The sequence below is a fragment of the Parasteatoda tepidariorum genome, chromosome 3, assembly GCF_982258835.1.
Source record: "Parasteatoda tepidariorum strain Cologne lab strain chromosome 3, Ptep-v5.0, whole genome shotgun sequence".
Taxonomy (NCBI): Eukaryota; Metazoa; Arthropoda; class Arachnida; order Araneae; family Theridiidae; genus Parasteatoda; species Parasteatoda tepidariorum.
Genome location: NC_141757.1, coordinates 114,681,319 through 114,694,861, shown reverse-complemented (window position 1 = coordinate 114,694,861; position 13,543 = coordinate 114,681,319).

The following is a 13,543-nucleotide window of genomic DNA, read 5'->3' as shown; positions in this document are numbered from 1 at the left end:
CAAAACCTCCAACAGCTATTTTTTTTAATTTAAGAGTTTAAAAACCTTAAAAAATCAATTTTCAGTAGTTTATATATAATTGAAAGAAATTTTACGATTATACACTTTTATGCAAAGGCTATCTTAACAACCTGTTATTGATTATTTTTTCCTGCTAATGATTATCTCAATAAAACAAAATTTAAGAACAATCATATAATTTTTCATTGAAAAAAAAATTTATGAGTTATTTATTTTTTTTAGATTATAATTGTTGGTAGATGCTATTTTAGTTTAGTTTATGCACAAAATGATTGTTTAAGTTGTAATTGCTACTTATCAGCACTTTATATTACTAAATTATACTACTATTTCATTTACAAGAAGGTTCCGCTCACCCCGTGGTTACTTTTCAACCATCTCTAGTTTTTTATTATTCTTAAAAGTCGATTTTTTTTAAAAAAAATCATTTGTTTTTATATTATATAATAATTATAGTTTTGTTTAAGGTCATTTTGTTAATATGTTAATCGCAACTAAGTGAACGATTACATGGATTTGAAAAATATTCAAGTGTTCTTGAAAAAAAAATAATGAACGTGTACTACACTAAAAAGAAATAAATGTAAAATAATTTTATTTGTTAACTGTATAAAACAATAACCTGCAGTTCGACAAAAATAAAACATTCTTTCTTTTAGCAGCAAATGTTATAGATTTTTCGTGGAAAAATTGTGACCACAATTTGAAAGATCAGGCTTGATCAGGCTTTTTTACGCGTGCAAAATTTGCACAGAACAAAATAAGCGTTTTTTATTTCCAATGAGCTGCACAATCGGTATAGCCGATGAGCAGACCTAGTGCGTTCTCCAGAGGTGGTATCCACTCTTTCAGTGACCACCACAATGGGTGAGATACCGTTGGTCATGTTAATTTGGACGTCTAGTTTCTGCCACACTAGATGGCAGCACCGAGACTCTATAATAATCGTAGACAAAATAAGTGTAGATTTTTCCTTTTTCAAGACCACAATAATTTTAAAATCATTTTTATATAAATATCACAATCCTATAGAATGATTTCAAAAGTACTGGTATTAAAACTAGAAATAAGCTCTCAAATCGGCATTTGTGAAAAGAACATAATTTTTAAAAGTTTTTTATAACCACCGTTGAACAGCCGACCCGATTTTTCCGGTATACGACTACTACTGTTCAACTCCGTAGCCTTGTAATTTTGAAACCAATCTAGAAGACAAGGGAACTTCTAGATCAAGTACTGTTAGAAAATTGCCTTTGTGAAGGACTTTTTGATGAAACTAACGTGTATTTGCATTACATGAAGAGGAAAACCACGAAGATCTCCCATCGTTTGCCCAACGGCAAAGGGACTCTAACATATGATCCGTCTACCACCGAAGATATTTTACGTCAGCAATGAGGTCGGTGCGAGCCAGGTGCGGAATTCGTATCAACCAGCCATCGCTGGGCATCGAACCCGGTTCACCTCATTGGAAAGCGAACACTCTATCCCCTGAGCCACCACGGCCACTTGCCAATACTCAGCAAGCCTACTTGGTGAAACCAAGCGAATTTAATGCAGAGGGAGCTTTCTTGTTTTCCAGTGGTGCCATCTATGGCCAAGAATATTACTTCAGTCACACACATACGTCACAGCTCGCTTATAGGGTGGGCCGATTCATACATACATTCATTCACAGATCGTATTTTTGAACTGAAACAAAAAACGATCCATCTCCAATTCAGTACCCCCAAAGGTATGATATCCTATAGGTACATGGAGGACTTTGTAACCAGACAGATTTAACGTGCACCAGTAATCATTTACCAAATGGGAGGGTTTATATCTGGTAACATCAAATGTTTCTCGTGTTTATTTTTTATACTTTATTTATGGACTATTTCCGTTGCTTTTGAAATCAAGTCAAGTGAGAGCATATAAAATGAAAATCTCGAGAGGGAACAATAAGTTTTTCTTCCAAAATAGCTAAACATTCGTACAAATAATTAATAATAGGTAATAAGCAAAAAAAAACTTTAAAAAATCTCTTAAAATTGCAATAACTTTGAAACAAATTAGAATTTCAAAAGCAAACGCTATGAATTTATAAATGAGAATAAAACCTTTCCACACATCAAATTTATACTCTGCATTTGTGTCCGATTGTGTGATTCTTGAACTAATAACCGAATTCTTTTTAATGGCACCATACTCCAACTTTTTTTTACACGACTTCGTTATTCCAATTTTCTAAGAACTAAAGGTAACGTAAAAAGAAAAAAAAACAATCACCGTGAAAGCATTTAAAACAAATTCAATTTAGAAAAAAAAAATTTAAAAAACTGTGTTAAGTTTATAACCAAAAATAATCCTTTGAGAATTACAAATTTTAACTCTATAGCTCTACAGTTGTATTCTCGCGGTCTTCCAAGAGACGTGTGCTACAAGTTTAGCAGTTTATAAATCTCTTGCTACTTAGTAATTCTTTTATTCTATGGTAATCCTTATAGAAATTTTAAAATAGTTAACACCATCGTGATTTCAAATCTCTGAGCCAAAACAGATACGGTAAAGGCTCTCACAACTTTTTAATGTAGGGAAAGATTTGTTTCGTAGCAGCGAATATTTAAATCCTGCATGTTAACTTAAAATTTGAAAGATTTTTTTAATATATCTATATTACCGATAAACTCCATTTCGTATGAAATATAATTTTTTAACTCCTTAATTTAAATGTATAGCGTACGCTTCTTTTTTCTTTTTTTTTTTTTTTTTTTTTTGGCAAATGTATTCTAAACTACTTCATTTCCCTATCAAACAACTTCTGAAAATTTGGAAGATCAGATTGTAAACAATATGCATAACAGTGGCAGATTAGATTATTAAACTTAGTAAAAATTCTATGTGCGTGTATATATATATATATATATATAAAATATATAATATATATATATATAAAATATATAATATATATATATATATATATATATATATATATATATATATATATATATATATATATATATATATATATATATATATATATATATATATATATATATATATATATATATATATATATATATATATATATATATATATATATATATATATATATATATATATATGTAATGTTAAAACAATTGTATATTAAATATAATCCTTAAATAGAGCATTTATCCAACGCGCAAACGTTTAAAAACTTTTCCCACAAGAAAGTAATAATATTGATCTAATTATCTCAAAAAATGTGATGATGTGGCTTTAGCAGCTTGGGAAATTGATCAGTCCCACGCTACTGAGACCCATTAACATTTAAATATATTGTCCAGAAAGATGTAAAAACCCTCTTTCCAAGGTCAAATGTGCTATTCTATACCTATCCACCAGCATGTAATGTTGTCATTCTGGGGCTCTGGCCCTTACGTTAATAAAATTAGATTATGATTACCGTATTTTCCTGTATCTTTTTCAAGAAGCACCGGCCACACTACAAACTTACAATGTTTAGGCTTTCAAAGCGTAACAGATAAGTCGGCAGTGATAGTTTCCTGTCGCGAAAAATTATTATTGAAAACTGAAAATAATATTTAATTTAATAATGGAATACGTCTTTTGATAATCGACTTTCGCTTCTTAAATGATTCGTAACCTTGGATTAGAAATTCGAATGCGTGGGTGTGGTTAAGAAGAACGAGGACTGTTATTTCTCTCTTTGTTTTGTCTTCTTCTCACTTTAATCACCGATTAGAACTTTATTTTGATGACTTTGGAATTAAGAAATAGAAAAATTAAACGAATAATGTCTCATTCAGAAGAAAAACAGGTGGATGCTCCAGCACGCGTTAATATTTCTCCGTGTGAGGATAAAAATAATTTTCCCAACTGGATCAAGTATTTCAATAAAAAATGTGAAATCCTACATTTGGAAGAAAACTGGAAAATAAATAACATATCTGAATACCTGAAAAGAGACTTATTTACCTTCTACGTAAATGAATGCATAGAAATGGAAGAATAGACCTACTCCCCAGCATCGGTACAGAATGGAGCAGCCAAGGCAGTGGATTCCCCAAAATCAGTACAGAATGCAGCAGCCAAGGTTTGTGAATTCTTTTAATTGCTATGGAGTACCTCAGCATGATTCCCAGCCTCCGCAACCCAGCAATAACAACAGCTGTACATCAAATGACTATTTATGTGTGACATCGCGAGTGAACAATAAGAATTTACTAACTATATTGGACACAGGATCCAACATCACTATAATTCCGAAACATTTTATAGGACAATCAAAAAAACATTTGAACTCTACTAGGATTTTAATTTCGCAATTTCAAGGAAATATCAAAGGAAACCTCCAAAAGGTAAGTGTTAAAATAGGAAGCATTACAAAAGTAATAACTTGCGCCTTTATAGACACCCCTCATTCTGTAACACAATTTCCTCCTGCTTATTTAATGTATGGAAAATTACCTTGTGATTCTCTTGTAAATCAAAATATTTATCCTCCAGTTGATGAAGCAAGAAAAATAGCTGTTCAAAATACCCAAGAGTTTTTTAAGAAAGCCAAAATTCGTTATGACACTCATTTTTTGGAACCTAATTTTAAAGTTAATGATTTAGTAATTTACGAAGAATTCCATTATCCTAACACAAGGAAATTAAGTTCACCATATTCTGGTCCATACAAAATTTTAAAGAAATTATCTGAGGTGTCATTTGAAATTGATAAACATAATTTTCTCACTAAGAAAGAATCAGAAATAGTACATGTAAACAAATTAAGGAAATTTTATCCAAGTCAACAGTTTCAATTGTATGTAAAAAATTCACAATAGCTTTTCAATGCTGGTAGTTTCATATGTTTTTCATTTTTATTTTCTGTCCCTATTTTTGAAGTCCCGTTATTTTCTTTTAATGCATCTATGTCTGAATTTTTTTTTATTACATGATGTTTGAGAGTTACTTCGGAAAATTTAGGTAAATTTCCTAAATTTTATTTTTGCAAATGAAATATATAGAAATGGTTTTTTAAACCGTGGGACTCCTCACATAGAATGTCTTTACTGATGCTTTCTCCTCAATTAAGGATCAAGCATGAGTAAACAAACTTAAAACCCTATTTTTTTCCGTCTAGTTGGGACTATTTTACCCAACTTAGACTATCAATTGTTATCAATGGATAACGCTTATATTTTTATTATTTTGGAATAAAGCATATCATTTTCTACAAAGATTTATAATGCACTTTGTATGTAAATTTTTATGCTATCGAAGAATTTAATTATCATGTGGAAAAGTAAACATTTTAAATTAGATTACTTATATTATTTGTATTATTTTATTTGTATTGATTTCTTCAAGTGTATGTGATATGTTGTGAATAATTCTACACAATATTTGTGAAAATACATAATTACTAATGAGAAAGTAAGAAAAACTATGTAAATGATAAGTGAATTTTAATGACTTCATGAATAATAATTGTTTTAAGAATGAAACAATGATGATAAAGACTGCAAACATTTTTTTCCTCTTCTTACATGGACGAATAATTCATGAAGTTTAGCAATTTATACGTCTGAACAATGGATCCAGTTTATTTCAAGAAAAGAACTTTTAACAAGTTGTGAAATTTTGGTTTGATTTATTTTTATTTTAGATATGCCATGGTCTATTTTGTTTTAGATATTCTAGAGCTGTTTTGATATTTTTTATTCTTTTCAACAGGAAAAGGAAAAATGTACATAATCATTATTAATTATTGTTATTCAAAGTTATGCAGAAATATTTAGTTACTTTTATATAAATGTTATTGTTGTAATACTTTACTTATAAATGTATAATATTGGACAATATACCAGAAATAAAAATTTTAATTTGAGGTCGCGTGAAGGGAGAAGTTCTGACCAATAGGCTAGCATATTGATCAGACCTTTCTTCAGAGGGGGGGAATATTATGTAATGTTAAAACAATTATATATTAAATATAATCCTTAAATAGAGCATTTATCCAACGCGCAAACGTTTAAAAACTTTTCCCACAAGAAAGTAATAATATTGATCTAATTATCTCAAAAAATGTGATGATGTGGCTTTAGCAGCTTGGGAAATTGATCAGTCCCACGCTACTGAGACCCATTAACATTTAAATATATTGTCCAGAAAGATGTAAAAACCCTCTTTCCAAGGTCAAATGTGCTATTCTATACCTATCCACCAGCATGTAATGTTGTCATTCTGGGGCTCTGGCCCTTACGTTAATAAAATTAGATTATGATTACCGTATTTTCCTGTATCTTTTTCAAGAAGCACCGGCCACACTACAAACTTACAATGTTTAGGCTTTCAAAGCGTAACATATATATATATATATATATATATACAGTACAGAACCCGTTATCCGGAAATCAGAAAACCGGAAAACCAAAAAACCGGAACGAAATTCGATAAATTTTCCCGCAATTTTTAAAAAATTTTTTTTTTCCTCTTAAGATTTTAGGATTTTTCTTTCTTTTTTGAAAGATTTTTACCTTACCATCATTTTGGAAATAATTATTAGTGTATTACTTCATTATTTTTTCTTCTTTTTAAGATTATTTCCAAATATTTACTTTTTTTTAGTTGGGTTTAACAATAAAAAAACGGCTTTTTGTAGCGATTCAGAAAACCGGAAAAATCAGTTATCCGGAATAGCGATGGTCCCGATCGTTCCGGATAATCGGTTCCCTACTGTATATATATATATATATAAGTGAACACGAAATGTTGTGTTCCTTATTATAACTTAGGGGAAATATTAATAATTGTAATTGGTTTATTAAATAGGTCGCGCTATTCCCACAAAGAGCAAAAGGGGGAAATGTCTTACTTTTAATTGATGCAAGCTTGAGCCAAAAATAGATTAAAGGACAGGATGTGAATTTAAAAGTGTGAGAAAGTGTTTCGATTAGAATAATAAACTAAAAAATTTAGCACCAAAGTAATTTTTTCCGGTGCAATTCGCTTTTGAAGGGACGTAAAACACTTATCCTCACAGTATCGGCATTAAAACTGCTAAGTTTTGGTGCAATTTTAATAATTACCAAATATATCAGTAAATAACTTTATATCTAATATATTATATATATATATATATATCTAATATATTATATATATATATATATCTAATATATATATATATATATATATATATATATATATATATATATATATATATATATATATATATATATATATATAAACTGCTGTTTGTAGAAAATGCAACACCATGAAAGAATCATCAGAATCAAATGAAATTTAATGCAGAAACGACTTGTACTGATACAAATAAATGATGAAATTTTCAAAACGAAAGAAACAAATTAAGCGTCCGAAATCAGTATTTGGTGCAGCCACCACGCGCTGCAATAAGTGCTGCTATACGACGTGGCATGGAGTCAAACAGATGTTGAATATCTGCTTGAGGAAGAGAATTCCATATCGCTTGTATGCGCAACCAAAGTTCGTCTTTGGAAACTGCAGGACGCGGATCACGAGTGAGACGCCGACCAACCATATCCCACACGTGCTCAATAGGCGACATATCCGGCGAATAAGCAGGCCAAGGAAGAAGTTGCATGCGTTGTGCTGAACAGAAGTCTCTAACAGTCCGCGCAACATGTGGGCGTGCATTATCCTGCTGAAAGATAGCTCCAGGGATGCCTTGAAGGAAAGGAACGACTTCGGGCTGTAGCACTTCACGGACGTATCTGTTGCTATTGAGATTACCCTCAATTCGTATCAAATTGGATCGTCCATGATACGAAATCGCACCCCAGACCATAACTCCGGGTGTTCGACCACTAGGTCGTTCAATAATACACTCAGGAAGGCAGCGTTGACCGGCATAACGTCTAACACGAACACGGCCATCAGGGGTCCACAAATTGAAGCGTGATTCATCTGAAAAGACAACTTGGTGCCAATCAGCTCGCCAGTCTCTGTGCTCAAGAGCCCACTGCCGACGCAGCCGTCGATGATCCGCCGTGAGGGGAATCCTGTATAATGGCACCCTTGCACGCAATCCACGGCGCAGCAGACGACGACGAATTGACGAAGCCGACAATTGTACACCTGTAGCAGTAGACCAATGTGCTGCCAGCTGCCTGGAGGAAGCTGTGTGATCATTCACCGCCATGCGGAGCAGGTGTCGATCATCGCGCTCTGACGTCACCTTCTGTCGTCCAGTGCCTGTTTTTCGAGTTGTTCGGTGCTCGTCGGTCCACTGCTTCCAAACTCGCATCACTGTGGAACTGTTCCGCTGCATACGAGCTGCTATTGCGCGATAGGAAAATCCTCCTTCTCGAAGGCCGATTATCCTCCCTCGTTCAAACTCCGTAAGTTGCTTGAATTTCTTATTCTTCCGTCGTGGAGGCATACTCAGGTCTCACTAAACGTTTGCCACTAACAAATAATCATAGACTATTTTCAACGTCCCGCTACAGCACTTTATTTATACGCTTTCAGCATCAATTCAGAGGGCGCTGCGCGCGCCACGCACGCGCGATGGCTCTGAAACTTTATTAATTTGCATAATATCCTATAATTGACATTTGCTGCGAATTTCATTTGATTCTGATGATTCCTTCATGGTGTTGCATTTTCTACAAACAGCAGTTTATATATATATATATATATATATATATATATATATATATATATATATATATATATATATATATATATATATATATAAGGTTAAAAAGTTTGGCTCAATTTTTCAAGCTCAAATTTTCTTTATATATATATATATATATATATATATATATATATATATATATATACAGTAGGGAACCGATTATCCGGAACGGTCGGGACCATCGCTATTCCGGATAACTGATTTTTCCGGTTTTCTGAATCGCTACAAAAAGCCGTTTTTTTTATTGTTAAACCCAACTAAAAAAAAATTTTTTTTTAGAAATAATCTTAAAAAGAAGAAAAAACGATGGAGTCATACACTAATGATTATTTCCAAATGATAATAAGGTAAACATCTTTCAAAAAAGAAAGAAAAATCCTAAAATCTTATGAGGAAAAAAAATTTTTTTTTTTTAAAATGGCGGGAAAATTTATCGAATTTCGTTCCGGTTTTTTGGTTTTCCGGTTTTCTGATTTCCGGATAACGGGTTCTGTACTATTAGGTAACAAAATGATGCTTCGATAAAAGTATTAAATAAAATATTTTATTCGCATTATTGTAAAATGAAAATAATAAATTTATAATTTTTCTAACTCTAATGTACTAATAATAATGATAGTAGCTACATATTAAATGTTGTGCAATGAAAAAAAAAAATATTTACATCACATTAAATTGACTCGAATCTTATGAATTATTAATTTTAATCAATGCGCAACAAGTATGCGTGTCTCGGATCAATGGTAATACATTATGCAGAACATGGAAGATTCGAGCATGATTAAAAGATAGTACGGAAATTGGTTTGCATATTTTAAAGCTATATCTCAGCAAAATACGAATATTTTATTCGATTCAACTATTTGTGTAGGAATTTTGTCAGTTTTAATAAAAATGAAAAGTTCCTATAAAGAGAAAAGTTAGATTAAGTGTGCGTGCATCTAACTAAAAGCTGTAGCTTCTCAAATAAAGTAATCATCTCATAAAAATTCAGGGGAAATTATCAAAATATTATTTGATTAAGACTAAAAAAGCTAATAAGCTATATTATTCAGTTTAGTTAAGCAAATAAACCATTTTTATAACTAATTATTGTAACAGACTTGACAAAGAGTGTTAAAACTTACTAATAAAAAGATTCTGCTTTATAAACTAATTATTGAACATTTGAAATGGCTGTTTACCTTTCTTTGGCGTGTCTTCAATCTTTAATGATAAATAAATATAATCATACATAATCATCAGTTTAAAATAATATTGTATAAGTATCTGGTTATAGACCTGACATAAATTTCTAGAAAGCGGTACCTTTTAATGCAAAAACTTATAAGTTTTGTTATTTGGTTTTTATTGAGGAAGTCATTTAACATCGTTTTTTGAAACTCTTTTGCCAAGGAAAATAAAAAGCCACAATTTAAATACCTTAAACTTGAAGAGAAAAGCAATAATTTTAAATTAAATATGCCGTGATGCTGAGAAAAATTATCTGGCTTTAGAACGGACAATTAACTTAAATATATTGAACTTTTTAAAAAAAATCATCAATTTGGCGACACTTACCCACCTAGATTAAAATTATCAAAATCAATGTTCTCGTTTATTGCATACTTTTATAAGCCCAGATAATGTAACTTTTTAGTTAGATTTTAATTATTAAAAAATTAGACCACAAACGCTTTTCATTTTTGGAAAACTATGGCTTTTATTTATATTGCCCTTTTTGCACCATTTTCAGAAAAAACATAGATGGCGCTGGTTAATAGGCTAAACTTGACCCAACATGAGTAATTGTTGCATACTCACAGCAGCTATCAAAAATAGCATACTATTCGCTAAAAAAGCCCAATTTCATGCGAAAACAGAACCTTCGAAAAACAGCCTTTCACATACGACAGTAGAATTTTTTATTTCTGAAAAATGATTCCTTGAAAAACAATTCAGGTTCCATTTTGCAGACAGCAATATTTTCCCAAAAAACTTCTTTAAAATACTAATTTATCTTAAAAAATGCTTTTTAATTCTTATCAATGCTTTTCAATTTTCAAATCATGTGATAACTTAAAAATATCGACTAATGCATATCATATAAAGAAAATTCATATAAAGTCAAAAAAAATATTTTCTGACAGACATTAAATGGTACCACATCAAAGCCATGAACCTGCAAATGAGGTAATAGTGTACTTGCCACTCCAAGTGAAGTGATTATGCCTAATCATGTGATTTAAATAAGATTTAATGAACGTCACGCATCGTACCCGATTGGCTTCTGAAATGACAAATGTCCTGATTTACCTACAATGACGTCACTTGCAGGCATCCAACCAGTAGATTTGTGGTTTTCCCATGTTGGTATACAGCAAATAAAAATATTATACTTTATTAAAGTTGATGCTCGCTACTAAGTAGTTGAAATAACTTTTCAAGAAATCTTTATCTGCAAAACCATGATCAACTGTATTGATTAAATTAAAAAAATAAACAAAATTTCAATTTCATTTTAACATTTCAATATATTAGATATAAAAGTTCATATATCAGGTCATTTTATTTCTTTAAAAAAGAAAAAAAATTGATAATCATTATTTATATATTATTATGTAAAGAAAATTTAAAGACAATTATTTCACTATTAGATATCATTTAAAAATGATTTTAGCAGCTCTTCAAAAAAACTAACATCTAAATTCAACATTCAGATTAGTTTCAAAAATTATTTTGTGTCTAATGTTGCAATCAAACTTATTATTAAATAAAATATCTTCGAAAAGCGTAAATAAATCACTGACACTTTGTTATATTTTTTTAATCAGGTTCTCTCTTTTTTTTCCTTTTAATTAGTCTAAACCACCTTTCATGGAGAAAAAAAATTACATTTACATTATAAATTCCCTTAATGCCCTGAGATTTCCATTTCGTCTGAAGGCAAAATATTTTGAAATTCTATTTTAATAAAACCCAATGTAAAAATAATAAAGTTTTTTCTCTTTCTTAATATTCACTTTCTATCCCATATTCAATTTAACGTTATAGAAATGTAAAACAATATTTATAACTGACTGTACATAAAAATCTAAAGAAAGGATTATTTCATGCATTCTTAGTTGATTAACGAATCACATGACAATAAACAAAATAGCTAAAAAAGTGTTAAGCTGTCGTCATTTACAAGAAATTAATAAAAGTTATAATTGAGTATCCAATTATAATTTAAAAGTATTCAGTTATTTTATGTTCTTTTAAGTGTATATAATATTATAAACTTAAAAGAATATAATTATATAAGAAAAGAATTATATTCTTTTAGGTATATATTATATTATCTTCCAAGTATATTTATATGTATATATTTTAATGTCTACTTCTTAAAATATAATTTTTTCACTTTTAAATTTTAGATTTTGCTTTTTAGGAAAAATTAAAAGGTTTTAAAATTAAATTATTAATATTATATTTTTGTAAACATGGAACTATTATATAATAACTTAAATGTATGAAATTTATGTCGTAAACAAAATTTTCCACACAAGTCATTATGCTACAGCACAGCATTGATTTTGAATAATTCCTATTATTATATTAATTTAGAATAATTATTAATATTTTGAATAATTATCATTATTATAATTATTAATAATAATTATTATAGTAGGAAATATATCTATTGATATATTTCCTACTATTATTTTTAACTTAAGCCTTAAAAATTCTAGCAAAAAAACATATGTCTTAAGAAACTAAAAATTGATTAAAGTGGTGAAAGGTAGTACCCTATTTTGGAAGGTTTATAAAATCAAAGAAAAAAGGTAAGAAACCAAATCTGCATTAATACAATAACAAAGTTTTGATATTTTTATGCAATAATTTGTAAATTTAATGTAACAATCTGTTGAAAGAAACGAAAATGATTAAGAACAATCATGGGAATTGGAGAGGAGGGGATAATAACTTCATCATGACAATTATTAACATTTATGCATGATATATAAAGATTTAATGCCGCAAAAAAATTAAAATAATTTTTGCATAGCATTTTTTTTTTTGTGTGTGTGTTAAAATGTAGTAGGGGAATAAGACATTTTAGATAAGAATATTACATCTTTCTAGTCTTTTAAAAATTTCAGTTATTTAGGAACAAAAATCATTCACAAGTTTGATTCTAAAATCTTAAACTAACTATGAAAATTACAATAAAATTACAGTTGAAAAAAAATACTTAAAAATATATAATAAAAGTAATGAGTGAATAATTATAAAAACAATAATGTAACTGACAGTAATTGCACTTCAAAAAAAAGTTTTAGAAGAATGCATTGATTTCAATTTGTTTCAGACAAAATTGATATTGAACTCCAATTATGAACGGAATTAAAAAAAATTGCAATTTCAGAATGAAAACTCATTTCCAATTTATCTATTAAAAATTTCTTTAAAAACTTAGAATTTTTCCTCATTTTATTAAAATAAGGATAAAATCTAACAATTGAACTTTGCGTAGGATTAAAACAGGTCCAAACGAAACTCTCTTGATAAGAATTATTATCAAAGCGTACATTTCCCTATTTTGTCTTTAAAATATACTAAAAACGTTTCACGGCTAAATATTTCTATTACTTATGAACGCATAACAACTAATTTGCAAAATTTAGCTTCAGAAATGTCATTGAAATGAAGAGTTATAGTTTAAAAATAATATATTTGAAGCATATTCTTTAATATAAGTGCCTTGTTTCTTAATTGCAATTATTTTTGTCATGTAGAATTGTAAAGGGAAAGAGGGAATCAAAATATCGAAAAAAAGAAAGGCGTGACTTATGAACGTTCTCTAAATGGTATTGGACCACTATTCAAAAAGAACTC